Source organism: Cydia fagiglandana, chromosome 6 (genome assembly GCF_963556715.1).
Source record: "Cydia fagiglandana chromosome 6, ilCydFagi1.1, whole genome shotgun sequence".
Classification (NCBI taxonomy): domain Eukaryota; kingdom Metazoa; phylum Arthropoda; class Insecta; order Lepidoptera; family Tortricidae; genus Cydia; species Cydia fagiglandana.
The window spans coordinates 3,272,126-3,288,093 of record NC_085937.1 but is presented as its reverse complement, the minus strand read 5'-3'; the positions used below and the strand labels follow the sequence as shown (position 1 = coordinate 3,288,093).

At 35.5% G+C, this 15,968-nt stretch overlaps 1 protein-coding gene and 1 long non-coding RNA gene across 7 annotated transcripts in view; one reads left to right on the top strand and one right to left on the bottom strand.

Annotated features, from left to right (window-relative positions):
- The window catches only part of LOC134665019 (uncharacterized), a 452,571-nt gene that overhangs the window by 69,830 nt on the left and 366,773 nt on the right, over positions 1–15,968 (top strand). The window lies entirely within an intron of this gene.
- The window catches only part of LOC134664971 (uncharacterized), a 574,567-nt gene that overhangs the window by 215,707 nt on the left and 342,892 nt on the right, over positions 1–15,968 (bottom strand). The gene's annotated exons all lie outside the window — the stretch shown is intronic.

Genomic DNA, 15,968 nt, shown 5'->3' with positions numbered 1-15,968 from the left:
ACAGAAATGCTTTGCTGACCATCGGTAGACCTTACGCTGTTGGGTTAAGGTTTACGAAAGGTCATTTAACTGCGTCCACGGTGGCGCATATGACTTTTTGCTAAAAGGAGGCAGACTGGGCCTGTCACACGCATCCCTTGATAAAATATTAATTTAGAACATATCTCGGGAGATATTTTATGGGTGGTAAAAATCATTGAATAACAATGGCGAACGGAGATTGTAAAATCATCCAATTTTACTAAAATGTGTTTATGACTTGGATTTTTTAGTAAACATAGGGGCGATTTAAGAATTTATTACTGCCTCGGTTTGAGTTGTAATATTTAATGGACCGAATAAAACATTTCGCAAAAATCTCGTCTTGATAAGTAACAAACGCTACTTGTGCTAATCTACTAATAGGTTTTGGCACATAATGGGATTTGCTGTACATTTTAATCCAATTCAGAAAATTTGAATTCAAATTATTATTATTTTTTGCCAAGAAGAATGATAACTAAATGCTCCAGTATTTAATTTCTTTACAATTGCTATACATTTTCATAAATATATCAACCTGGGCAAAGAAGTGGGTCACATTGTATTTGGAATTTGACAGACAGATACCAAATTCAGTGAAAAACTATATATAAGCTGATCAAATTCGATTCACTGTAATACTTGCATAGGAAACCTTTGAAACGGAAACTTTGCTAGGCGCAAGCAATATTAAGTAAAGCTAAATTAGTTTTAGTTTGAAACTAACTAACTATTGCAGTTATTGGGCAATAACGGGCTAACTGGAGCTAAATATTTACCGGCAGTTTTCACGCTACCTGCAGTTTTAGTGTGCTTATAGCGGATCTTATCTTGGATACTGTTGTGGTACAAATATAGGAGGAAAGCGGTTGAACTAGGGCTTAGATAAGAGTAATAATTAGGGATATAATCACTTTATCGTTACTAAATAGCACATGTAATAGAAGTAGGATTTGCTGACCTATCACTATCAGTCTTAAAGTTAAGTACTCCCCTACGTCAAACAAAAACCGTTACAAAACTAATTTAAAATGAAAAAAGAAACAGCAAATTCGAGTCAAGATCTTTGTGTTAGAATGAACATATGGTTAGAATAAAAAATTTAATCTACAAAAGTTTACATTTCAATGAGCGCAATAATTTATTTTAAAGTCCCGGCCCACTTTGCTAATTGACAAAATTAAGAGAAATAAATTAGTTTACTAAACTTATTAACCAAATTTAATCTCAAGCCAGCAATTTCATTTTGTCATCATTATATTTCAATATCATATACTTAGAATGGGAGGCCTTTCTTTTTTTTTTTCATTTTTGTTTCTTTCTTTTTTTTGTTTCTTTTTGTTTTTTTTTTGTCTTTCTTTTCTTTTCTTTCTTTGTTAGTTGTCTCTCTGGTATATCGCATGTACCAGACCATACCGAACGATGGACCAGGAAAATCTTCAGGCCTAGGGAAGATCAGAGGGGCAGGGGTCACCCATCAGAAAGATGGATGAACGACTTATCGACACGTGGGCCATAACTGATTCCAACTAGCAAGGGACAGAAAGTGTTGAGCAGATTTAGAGGTGGCATATGTCCAGAAACAGGCAAACTATGCAGCAATAGATACATAGCATACTAAGTAGTATATCGCTGCTTCCTTTGAAGCAAGCCAGCCACCAAGAGTTTGTTCCTAGCTTAACTTTGATGAAGTTTTAATTGAAAATTAGTCTTGGCCGTATCTTGCCGGCTTCAGTTCATTTGGCCCGGTAGACCGGTAAATGAACTCGATTTTGGACTTAATGTTTTTCAGCGAAAACGAAAGTTGGCGCTTTTTAACGCCCATAGGTAATTGGATATACATTTTTTGTCACTGTGAGTTAGGTAACTTGGAAGTTTTGGAAATTAACTTCATCTAAGCTTTGATATACTTGAAATAATTTTTTATGAAATAATATTAATCTTTTAAGACTTAATTTGTTGCTTTTTCTGGCCCCCTTATGTATAATAGGTACGCCCCACATTTATAAGTTTCGTTGCAATAAATATAAATTTACATTCGCATCCAAGTATTAGGTAGCTTACTTTTTATATAACTGTGTATGAGCAGCTATACAAAACTTATATGTAGGTTATAATTATATACATATTTGTATTTTATTGTTGGCAAATAGAGAAACAGATTTCTAAAGTCTAGTAACCACTGTTTATTTAACTGAAATAAGTCCTATTTCCATATTATGGAACTTGTTTTCTGAAATAAATGATTTATATATATATATATATATATATATATATTTTTATTCATTTTTGCATTTTTAGGGTTCCGTACCCAAAGGGTAAAACAGAATAAAATAAAGATTTAAATGGGGCTCCCATACAACAAACGTGATTTTTGACCAAAGTTAAGCAACGTCGGGCGGGGTCAGTACTTGGATGGGTGACCGTTTTTTTTTGCTTTTTTTTTTTTGCATTGTGGTGCGGAACCCTTCGTGCGCGAGTCCGACTCGCACTTGCCCGGTTTTTTATCTTGCGTAATATGTAATAGTTATTTACGATACAAGTGCGTAAAAGAGAAAATTCGAAACGAGTGGCGATAAATTAAAACACGACCGAAGGGAGTGTTTTAAATCGACACGAGTTGCGAATTATCTATTCGCATGTGTATCGTACAACGATTTACAGTACATATGGCCCTTTAAACTTTTGACATCGCACGAAAAGTGCTATTTTACGCAGTAGTGCGGAAAAATAGGACCATATGTACTGTAAAAGCTAATTATTACATTTTCTATCACAAGAAGTAAACAAAATTCCGATTTGTAGTACATAGCACTCATACCAGTAATCCTAGTCTATAAGCTTCCATGCTCCCTCCAATGTTGACAGAAATAAGCCCCACGTCAACTCCAGTTTACTTACAAAAAAGAATATCTCACTAACAAAATTCCTTCTATTACGTCTTTTTAAAAGTAAGGAGTTCCCTATTCTATTTACAGAGGAATTATTCTTAAGAAGGAATGCACTTAGTGTAAGTGTAGGGTTTCATTATTTGTCATTACCATTTGTTAGTTGTTGTTTGGAGATAAATCAGTTTTTTGTGGGTGTAGGTGAGTTTTAATTGGTAGAGTTAGTATAAACTACTACTAGGAGCTTGTTTTAACAAATGGAGGTAATGTTGGAATGAATGAAGCAAAGTACGAAAGGTGATCTCATAGGAGTCGTTATGTTTTTAATGTTTATTTGGGCACAAACGGTATAATAATTCTTACAGATAGTGATATTATTCAACACACACATGAACATGAACCAATAATTTATTGAGATTTTATTTACAATACTATTAAAAGTAGTAAGTATAATTGATCAAGCATAGTGCCCAATAATATCTACGTCACATGCAGTTACTGGTACCGCTAAAATTTACTGTCTTGCTGTCTCCAACTGTAACTAAAAAGTCTCACACTTGGCTTGTACTCAATGTATGTATTCTTAAAACGTATGACTTGCAATATCTGACTGATTAGTGACTAGTTGATAGTAAAAAACAGCCAGACTATCATCCCGAAAAAAAATACAATGGTAATGACAGTATACTTTAGTTGGTCGAAAATCGAGGGTTCAAACCTCGGTTGCATAAAGCAGAAAAATTGTTGTCGAAAAAATGCAAAAAGATGACTAAAGATTCGCTCAGGATTCTTATCACACACAGACAAGAGATTAAACTACATGTTAAAGACAACTTAAGCTAAGTAGTTTCGACATCACCAGTAAAATATAACGTCCCTATAGTATCGGTATTTCGGTAGCAAATCGGCATCGTTCCGTTTTCACCCGGCTATTCCCGTCCGTTTCCGCCGCGTCTCAACCGACGTGTTATTTTAGATGAAACTCTATGAGTGGACGTGTTTTTCTATTAAATAAACATTAGACAGGCTCACTGGTTCCTCGTAACGTGTTTAGAAATGGATTTGTAATAAAATGTTGTTTGGTTAGTGCGAGTGTAAGTTGAGTTTGGAATATAAACAAGATTTATGGAGTTGATGAACATCATAAAGTTTGCATTATGAGCGGTGAAACATCATAAAGTTTGTTAACAGACTTCAACTCGTCTTATAAATTATATTAGCTTATCGCTATTAACGAGTAATTTCAAGTGACATTTTGGTACATAACTACTATCGGGTATGGTGCCAATGACATAGTGTTTATATTGTATTTTTCACACTTAAAGTAGGTATGTCGCTTTTTACGCATCTTCTCCATGATGTGGCGTGTTATTTCATACATATAGATACTTCAGAGATACTGAAGCTCTGTAAAAAGGAGTTTTCTATGTAGGATGTAGGGTTCCTTTTGTGAAAAGACACCACGGTCTTTTGTCGAAATTAATTATTCCCACTTAATGTGTAAAAAAATCATAACGTTTTTGGTAATGACTTGTAATGAGTTTAAAATAAAACTTACGCGGTTTTTAATTCGGTGGGTTGTTCATTAAAATACTACATAGACACAATTTAAGTATACCGATTATTTCCCACTTCACCCCTACCCCCTACAACTTGGAGGATATAACCAACGGAGACGCCATGTCTAAAATTTTCGGTACAAAATAGTCTGCCGTTTTTGGCGGGGGAGGGGCACATCAAATGTATAGGTACGTCATGTCAGATAAACGTCAGTCCATACATATGGTTGACATGAGGTTGACCATTGGCCGCCTATTTTCGACAGAGGGGAACGCCTGTTAATGGCGGCTCCATTGTTAATTACTTCTCCCCCTACAATTACCACTTGAGACGCCGTAACCGTCGAACCATTACCGATAGCTTTACACCTGTCAACGTGTCAACTTGACGATGACAGTAGGGTGCGCAAGTACAACTATTGGTGTTGGTGTTAGGTTCACTCGAGAAGGGTTGTAAGCAACGTTACATTACATGACAACACTTAACTAAATGATGGTAATGAGCGCATGGTAATGAGAATTGAGTATTTAGTTACAGTTTTAAAATAATGTATTGTGAAGCTGTTAGTGATTTCTTATAGGAATAGCTGTCTATGATATACCTACTAAAAACGTATATTGGTTTAATACTGTTGTTGTTATTTATTCAATATATTGTATAATGCTGCAGTAGAAAAAAAGAGAATTATTATATTTATTACCTATGAGATAATAATGTTGTAAATATAAAATTGATTAAATTCCTTTTGAATGAGAAATTATTGCAGCAATTGTCCCCGTTGTCAAATACTGTATCTACGTCTGTACTGTAGTTTGAGTAAATTGTTCATGTGATTCCACTAAATTAATTACCTTAGATCCTTATTGATTACAATAATTATTTAAAAACAAAGTTAAAAAGTAAAAAAAGTTATATAATAGTTTAATAAGTACTTATTGTTTTCGATTGCCTAAAACGGACAAGCTAATTGTACGTTCATCGTCACTACAGACGTCGATTTCATGTTTATTCGAGACACATAGTGTGTACAAAAGTTAAAACTAGCACAAACTCATAAATACATCCCTGGTAGCCACTTCATAGAGTCATAGACGATGGAAGCCGGGTCACCACCAACCGCACCGGTATGTAAAACATCCGCATAGCTCGGTGCGGTCGGCTGATTGATTGACGCCCGGAATAACTTGCCCTCCGTGCCATCATAACCCAGCGTATAATTTTCGTTAAGCTAACATGTATAACGAAAGAAAGGTTAAACTAACCTATCAAATTTTGTATACTTGCTTACTGCTAATTTAAACATATTGTACAGTTAATTGTTGTCTTAATTAGTGAATTTGTTGTTAATTTCTTTTTGGAATAAATGCTCTTTAAATTGAAATATTTGCTAAATTCATAATTCTATTATTTTTCCAATATTTTACAATTTAAGTTTAATCTCACAAGTTAATGAAACGATTATCACGGTAATTATTTAAATAATGACAAAAGTAAATAAATGACAATAAAAAACAGAAAGAAAATATACTGAATCGCTATCATAATTCAAGTCTATAAAAATGATTCATTATTAAAATTTGCCTCGTAAACAAAGATGGCGAATCGTAATGTGTTTTTAAGTATCGCGAAATGTCACCGGCAGTTTAATGAAACCTGGCTAATGATTGATGGCAAATAAAATACGGTTAAATCAGGGCCGTACAATAAAAAAAAGAAAATTGATTCCTTGGCGTGAAATAACTTATCAAAATGCAAAAAGCGTAAAATAATATACGTAATAAAAAAAGTGGCTTATCATTTGAATGCCGTTTCAAATCTGAATTATGACAAAAACATATGCGCTCTGTTTAAAACACATTTAAAAAATCTATGTATAATGAATATTTTAAGGACCAGACAAATTACATGCTTGTGTATTAATTTTTTAACACGGTTAATATGGTTTTTTCACTCCTAACACAATACCTATGCATACCTAGTTTCACAATTGATTCTAATTCTGATTCTATTTCTAAAATTTGAACGTTATACAAATCTTTTTTTTACTAATAGTAGGTACACAACTTAACGAATCCGTTCTTCCAAAAGACTTTAATTTTATGTAAACAGATCCAGACACCCCATCGGAAACCATAGACCCCTCCGAAAGAAAATAGCAAAAAAGTCGCCATACTTTTTGAGTTCCCTTAATTCGTCAGCAAACGTCGATATTAACATTCCCTGTGCTGTCAGGGACGACTTAGATTGACAGCACACAAATAAAAAACAGTATTGCAACTACCGTCAAGAGTTATATCAGATCTGATCTCCAGTAGAAAAGATATTGTAACAAAACGGATACATAATTAGTTAATACTGAAAACTTGTATCATCTTTGTGAGTAAAACTTGGCAATTATTATACGATACACATAATAGTAAAATATTATTAGAGAAAAAGTGCATTTTATTATTATTTGAGCCTTGAATTAAACTTTCATTTTTTTTTTTCATTTTAATAAGTTTGTAGTTTTATGTAGGTACCGCTAAGTGTGACAAACTACGATTACAAGCAAGCTCTCCAAAGATTCATTTTATTTTTATATTAAAATGCAACATTAATGTTCGTCATACTGTTAAAATCTGTGTACTTCACTTATCTCAGTTTGTTTAGGCGTTAGGTATTAGAATAAACCCCGGCAAGGGTACTGTGTAAGGGTGAACTTGCAAATAAATAGTGTTGCCAAATATTTGCCCGCGCGGCAAATCACCCGCTTAGCATACTGTTTTCGTGTAAATTTATACTTGTTTTGATATAAGTATCTGTATATTTATGTACTATATTGTAGGCGTGAAGGTTTATAAATATTTATCAGAGATATTTATAATTATTACAAGAGCATCAAGTAAATAAAAGGTATTGTTTCTGTCAAAACTAATAGCATAGGTCCTATAAGTTTTGCATTAACCTTCTTCTTCCTCGCGTTATCCCGGCATTTTGCCACGGCTCATGGGAGCCTGGGGTCCGCTTGACAACTAATCCCATGATTTGGCGTAGGCACTAGTTTTTACGAAAGCGACTGCCATCTGACCTTCCAACCCAGAGGGGAAACTAGGCCTTATTGGGATTAGTCCGGTTTCCTCACGATGTTTTCCTTCACCGAAAAGCGACTGGCAAATATCAAATGATAATTCGTACATAAGTTCCGAAAAACTCATTGGTACGAGCCGGGGTTTGAACCCGCGACCTCCGGATTGAAAGTCGCACGCTCTTACCGCTAGGCCACCAGCGCTCCAAGTTTTGCATTAACCGAATAATTATAATACCTATAAACATTAAGTAGTTTCATTGAATAACTGCTTATTCAATTTTTAATACAATAAAAAGTATTAATTGTATTACTGCTTATTGTAATATGTATACATTCATGTATATCTACTATAAATCTATCATTCATTCAGATCGAAGGTTTAGATTTACACGTTCGGATTGTGCCAAAGAAATATAAATCAAAACGAACGAAGACTTATTTAGTAGACAATTTTATTATTAGTATAATTTTACACACACACACACACATATAGACTCGCAAAATATTTTTCCATTAGTTCATTTTGAAAATAACCGAGTTAGTGACCGAACGATTTTTTATGCGGTGGTAGCACAAATGATTAGCCGCTCGGGGCCAGCTACAAATCGAAAGACTATAGGTTTGTTTCTTGGAGGATTCTTCATTCAAGCAATCATTGCGCCTACTATTGCTGGCTATAGTACGGCAAAAAAATGAACTTATCTTTTAAAAAATCCAATTTACCATCTTTTTGTTCCACAAACAATACATCATTCCCATCCGATGACGTCACCAAGCCCTGGTCAAAATGGCGGCACGTGGCCGGCACGCGTCAATTTGCCCGCCTTATTACGACCTTTTCCCGCCTAAATTGCGCGCAATGTCAAACATTTGGAGGAGTTGAAAAGAAAATTTGCATACTTTTCGTGAGCTTTGGTAGTCGGAATTGGTATTTAGAGGGTTAATTGTAATAATTCCGCGCCATTGGCCCGTGAAAAGGGCTGTTTTTAATCGTGATTTGAAGAAAAATTAATGAAAACTGTAAACCATGTCAATAATTATAAATAAGTAGATATAGGTACAAAATTTGATATTTAATAAAAGTTATGTATAAATAATTTCGTACAATACACGGCTCGATTCTGAAAATGTATTAGATCTCTACTAGACCTCAACAAGTTACGATATGGATAATTTAAAGATATTTGTAAGACGTCAAATTTGACATATCTATATATGTCAAATTTGACGTTTCCGCGATTCTGGAGGTCCTCTTGAACGATTTCGACAAGATAGATATGTCAAATTTGACGTTTCCGCGATTCTGGAGGTCCTCTTGAACGATTTCAACAAGTTATGACTTAGATATCCAAGTCACACCTAGTCGATATCTAATGTAAATCTAGTTGACCTCTATATCGTTTCTAGATCTTGTGATTATCTCGTTTCCCGAATACGCGTGACAGTGATAGGTAATAGCGTTTGATTATTAATCCAAGCGTGTAAAATAAGGCGATCTCTCGAACAAGTCTGAACAAGATCGGCTCACCGTAATTATATTTCGTCAACTTTACCCCATACGTTAAAAAACACTTCATTCCAGATTAAAATTTACTAGGTATATATTACGAAGTTAACGTTTCTTTGCTTCAACCTTACGTGTTTTGGCAGTTTAATACTCACTACTCAGAGAAGTCTAAATTACATAGAAGCTCACTCCCTATCTGTCATTAGAACATCTGCCAAACACCGATACGATTTAATAAGCTTTAAACACAATACATTTCGCTGCCAATAACTCAAATCGATCACTAACGCTGGACCCCATGAGTCACATTAGATACCCTTACTGCCAGATTCTATAAGGATTATTGATATAAATAATTCAATAAGCAATTATGTTTGTCACTGCAGGGTCACCCCCGTAATCTGCTTACTTAAATCCAATATGGAACACTTTTGTGTCAGGATTTTTCTTGCAAAAGGATGATTAGGACGAAGCCATAGTGTCGAAGGATAGGACTTTTTACTATTAGGTACAGCGTTTACTATGCCTAGTTTACTGGGTATGGGAATGACATTGATTTTGTGCTTAGTTAATCTAAGTCAGGTTTCTCCTTGGCCCAAGTCTGTGCCTAATACCTATGCGATTTAAAAATATACTTACGAATTTGTGTTCAGAATTTTCGTGCTTAAATGATTATGCTTAAATCCGATGATCTCGATTTGTTTTAGGATAAGTGTTTCCTTAAGGAATCCGATAATAAGCATAAACCAACTCTGTAGCTACCAGGGAATCTACTGTTTCCATTCTCCTATAAGTCCTAAGCTTACTCAATTGGTGCAATACTTAGTGCCGAAGGTGGCAAGTTCTCTAGTTACGTTTATCGGAACCGATAGCTCAGTTCGACATCCAAATTAAGTGCCAGAACCCACAAGACAAGTTAGAATATCGACACCGAGGTCCAACGAGTTAATTGTGCAAATGTAGTCCGTTTCAGTGAGCGAGATGTATATAGATATGTCCCTCTCGCACACTTCCAATGACCGCCTAACTGTGCAAATGTAAACTGTAACTTGAAACTTACGGAGGACTAATTAATAACTATACTAGCATTTGGATTGAGTTATAGGTACATTTGGATTAAGTTAAACGGAAGGATTAATGTTATAGTTATGCATTACATTTTAATTAAAATTGAGTTGAAAGTCGTTACTCGATGTTAGTTTTTTATTTACATTAGTTATACAATTTCGTATTAAGTCAATGAATATCTAGGTATTTATTACTGTCATGTATAGGTACACTAGGTACAGTCAACTAAATACCATGACAAAGATACTCATATATCTCAAGTGATCCCAGTTTCAACACAGACAGGAGAAGATTACAGAGGCGCTGGCATGCAAATGATTCAGTGACCCCTTGACTTAGTTAAATAGGGCTTATTAAGTCAATGAATATCTAGGTATTTATTACTGTCATGTATAGGTACACTAGGTACAGTCAACTAAATACCATGACAAAGATACTCATATATCTCAAGTGATCCCAGTTTCAACACAGACAGGAGAAGATTACAGAGGCGCTGGCATGCAAATGATTCAGTGACCCCTTGACTTAGTTAAATAGGGCTTATTAAGTCAATGAATATCTAGGTATTTATTACTGTCATGTATAGGTACACTAGGTACAGTCAACTAAATACCATGACAAAGATACTCATATATCTCAGGTGATCCCAGTTTCAACACAGACAGGAGAAGATTACAGAGGCGCTGGCATGCAAATGATTCAGTGACCCCTTGACTTAGTTAAATAGGGCTTCCGTGTCGGGTGACAAGCCTACTGATCCTAGGGTTGAGACACTATTACTTTCTCTACGTCACTATGTAGGTAATTAATACAAGAATGAAGAAGGTGTATTCATACTTCGCAAATGGATTTAATTTTTACATCACCGTGGCTTTCTGCCGTATTCGAACTTCAAGATATTCACAAGAGACGACACGTACTAGATCCATTCTAGATACGTTATAGTTTAGATATCAACTAGTTCTCTTTTGCAGCGCAATTCGGGCAATCAATGTCACTTTTACGTTAGATAGAGTAAGATATCTTTTAGATGTGAATTGGATCTCTAAGTCATATCCTGTGGAAATCGTTCAAGAGTATCTCCAGAATCGCGCAAATGTCAAATTTGACAGGTTAGATCTTAAACGTATCGTTATCGTATCTTGGTGATGTCTAAAAGATATCTAATAGATATCTATTTCAAAATCCGAATCGGACCCTTGGTGTCGCTACGTCAAATAGGTACCTACTGATATATAAAATCTAAATTTTACAAATCATTCTTCCAACTTTGTGTATAGTCGGAATCGGTCGATCATTGCAATAGCTATAATTTTATTTTATTCCATAATTAAAAGTTGAATTAATTCCACGGAGTCTAAAGTATATCCGTAAACAAATTAAGTATGTCCATTTTCGATCTCTTTGTTTCATGAATTCCGTAAATAAGCTCTTCACCAAAAGGACTCCCATGAAATGCTTTCAGCCCGGATTTGCACCGATGTTTCTCAGAAATTCGTCCAGTTCAGCGGTTCTAACAGGTATCCTGTTGATTGGACGGTATTATGCTTTATGTGTCAAGCAATAAAAATAAGAAAATTCGACTGCCATTCTTTGTAACAGAACGGAGACTAATCTTGTATCATATAGGATTCTGTTTGATGATTTTCGGCTACTGTTTGTTATGTGTGTGTGTGTGTGTGGGAGTCATTTGTTAGCGACAGGGATAGTGCGGCTGATATCTGAGTGGAAGAGAGTGCTTTAAATATGCAAGACATATTCGTAGATGTAAGTTAATTTAAACTAGTAAATAAGTAGTTTTAAGTTATGAATCTATGTAAACTTTGGCGCAAGCCGTAATGTTATATAACTTGATTCAATAAATAAATAATAGTATGTTATTTTTATTGTATAGTTCGATGCTGCATAACACCGTCCAGTTCGTAGTAAGCTTAATTAATGCCAGCTCATGGATTTTCAATCAGAACGTACGGTTGTAATGTAAAGAGAGTTCGCACCGGCCATCGCTGTGTTTCGTTTTAAAAGCGGAATCTACATTGTATGATGTAATCTATGTACATGTTTTTGCTAAATGGAAATTTCCCGAATGTTTCCAATGGCTTTTCACTCGTAGTTCGTTTATATCGGACAGCTTGATTCAGGTTATACGTTGGGATTGCTGATCAACTTGATAAGTGTGGCTGGCCTTCACATTTGGGCCTGTTTACACATTGATTCGATTACACTTTGACTAAACACACATTGATTACACATTGGCTTCTTTACACACTGACTAAACGCAAGTAGCGTTTAGTGTATAGTAGCAAATGTATGAACTCGTAATAAACACTAATCAATGTGTATTTAGACCCCAATTTGAAAGCCAGCCACTCTCACCTGTATTGATTTATTCTTGTAGTATATATAAATATGGTGCTTATACCGGGTGTGGCCTGTAACACGAGCAAATAATTAAAACATAGATTGTACTCGTCAAACGGTGACACTTTTGTTCAACAACTTTTAAAAATTATGAAGTATTTAGACTCTCTATTTTTCATATAAAATAAATATCATCTTCAATGGACGCCATCGCCACGCCATATTATTGTGATTGACGTTGCTTGTCACGCCTTAAACATAACAGAATTCGCAATACATTGCGTCTTAGAATAAACTTTAAAGTGTGTTAAAAATCAAACCACAAGTTATTTTTAAAAGTCGCTGAACAAATGTTGGTCAGTATGTCCTCATACTGACCAACATTTGTTCAGCGACTCTACAACAACAATTTACAATTACAACACACAACAATTTATCTGTAGGCTGTACAGGAGTAGGTACAGCCTACTCCTCATTTGCTCATATTACAGTCCACACCCGGTATATGATATTAAATTAAACAAACTGAATGTATAATTTGTCCCAAACACCAAAATTTAACGGGATACATCAAACACACACCTAAACCCAACAGTCGAAATCAGTTTGTATTGACTGTTTGCATGCTTGTTCGACGATTGCAAACAACAGCAACTGTCAAACATTTCGCAAAATCGGTTAATCAGCTATGCCAGCCAGTTAAAACGGCCTAAAGCTGTATCCACACTGCAGTTACTTTTTGTAAATGTTTCTTGATAAAATGAGTGACGTTCACCGCTGCATTATCGTTACGACATTACTGCAGCAGCGTTGATATTGCTGCTGTATCTGTAACGATAACATTCAATTTCTGACCGCAGCTGCACTATTGTGGTGTCGGTGTTATTGTCAATTTCCATAGTAAAATGAATGGAAGTGATGCTGTCGTTGGAAATGGACTGTCACCTTAAGGCGTTCATTCCGTCACTTATTTTATCACAAAATGACAGATACGTACATCGGCGGCAACAGTAATGGTAACATTCCATTTCTAACTGCAGCTGCACTACCGGTACTGAACGCGTCGCTGTCATTGTCAATTTCCATAGTAAAATTAACAGTAGTGCAGCTGTCGTTGGAAATGGACTGTCACCTTAAAGCAGCCTTAGTTGACATCCGAACGTCACTTTTAGAGCGATAGTCCATAAAAAAAAACATTCATTATTTATTTCCTCGTACTTATACCACATCTCTACGAGTACCCTCTCAAAAATAAATACCAAAGTACAAAACATTCAATTGACAACGAAATCCTCTTCAAACATGGTTTTAGGGACAGAAAACTATCCCAAGACTAGGGCCATAATCCCTAAGGTACGGTGTGCAAATTAATGCAGGGGTGGTTTGATGCTATGCAACGTAATGCAGTTTTCGTGTTGCGGTTCGTTATGAGTCATATGCACCTTTGACTTGGTAATATAGGTTTTATAGGTGTTGTAAAGTTAGGCTTACCATTAGTCCCGTTACGGGGGTTTTAATATCGTATTGTATTATCTTTTTTATGATGTCTCGCTTTAATGACATGATCACATATCGATTTTTTGGGGTAGGTACAATGACAGGTAGACCTGTAGAGAATGGTAGGTAGGTAGAGAGAAGGTATAAGGTTTTATCGGTAAAAGTATTGGTACTTATCGATGATTTTTTCCATCACACTGTTGTTGTATTTTTTTCTCCGTCCAAGTTAAGCCGTACATTACACCAAACCTATGCCAAAGTGATCCTACTTTGACAGTTAATGAAAAATAAAAGTTAGTGAAGGTGTTTCGTCATTTTTAAAGCACAAAATTTGTCTTTGCTTATTTTTGTTCGTGATTTCTCTACTACTCAAAAGAGAACCAAAAGAGAATTTAGCTGTAGGACAGAATATTGTCTACAATATTTTCTGTATTCAGTATTGTACGTTAACCTAAAACGGTGGTAGAACTGCTGTCCCTCCATAATCCGGAGTGGCTTAAACAAGGGCTGCGAGGCGGCACGGTCCGCTGCCCGTTTTTAACAACCCTAGCGAGACAACGCCAATTATTGATGCCAAACGTTTGCTTTGGAGTTGCGCTACTGTTTAAAGGAAATTTGATGATTGTGGCAAAACTATGATTGCCTTACTGTAAGGTTAGACTCTGTAATGGCCTCAACGGAATTGGTTATGTAGGTCTTGGACAAATTATTCTAGTAGAAAGTGATACAGGGTTTATATTTTAGTTTTAACAACCCTAGCGAGACACCGCCAATTATTGATGCCAAACGTTTGCTTTGGACTTGCGCTACTGTTTTTTTTTTTTTTATGAATGGGCTTACTCATGGCCACAGACTAGCCGAGGCGTAGACGTGGCCTACGATGGAGCGAGCTCGCCCAGAAGGTGCCTGTTCACTCTTGGTTTAAAGGAAATTTGATGATTGTGGTAAATATATGTCAGTTCTTAACATAATATTAAAGAACGGAGCGTTATGTAGGTATTTTAGGAACACTCTCTGTCTGCGGCTCAAATCTTTCGAAGGATTTTAGTTGTTTGGGTATCGCATAGATCTAGTTATCCTTTCGAACCAGTAGTTAGTAGTTATCAATCTTTCGAACCAAATTACAATACACGTACCCATAGGTAAAATTAAATTTTGATTTGCTGAGATAGCAAGCAACAGTACCTAACTATTATAACAAATTTTAAACTTTTGCGTTTACTGAAACTAAGCGCTCAAATGCTTATGATTTCTGTGGCACTACTGTAATTTCTACAACCCTATTAATAACTACAAATCCAGCCATTTAACCCCCCTGCAGCTGAAACCAGACTCCTACAATTTTCCTGAACCTGATAACAATTGGGGACCAATATAAATCTTCCTACGTTCACAGTCAGAACGGTTACAGTCAACATATATGTAGCAGTACCTAGACTATCATCGCTTTGGTAAACATTTAACGGTTGTTTAATACCGCGAATACCTAACTGCTTTTTTAAGCTCAGCGAACATCAGATTATAAACTTTCAAACTTATACCTAATTATATATTCGACCCTGAAAAATGAGAATGGGAGAACTTTTTTAACATTTTTAATAGCGTGAATATTAGTGTGACTGTTAACGTTACATTATTTTAACGCTGTTTAGGTACGTCATAATACATTTAATATCAGTCATGAAAAGTGTCGGTATAAAAAGTAGGTACTGCTTATATACCTACATTAATTCTCAGGATCCTGGTGGATCTCATATGAAAGGTAACTATGATAGTAATTCATCGCTGTACAGTTAATTATTCTACATAAATTATTTACATATAAACTTTAACTCTCCCTCTAATGAAGCCCAAATCAGATGTAACTTTAAGTTAAAGTCAAGGTACTGATTTATCTTAACTGCGGAAGGGTCCACCGGCGTCCACTGGTCCACATGAGCTAGCCTATAAAACTGTCTCCTGTGATCTACGGCCGAGGTCTGTGGAGGTGAATGCT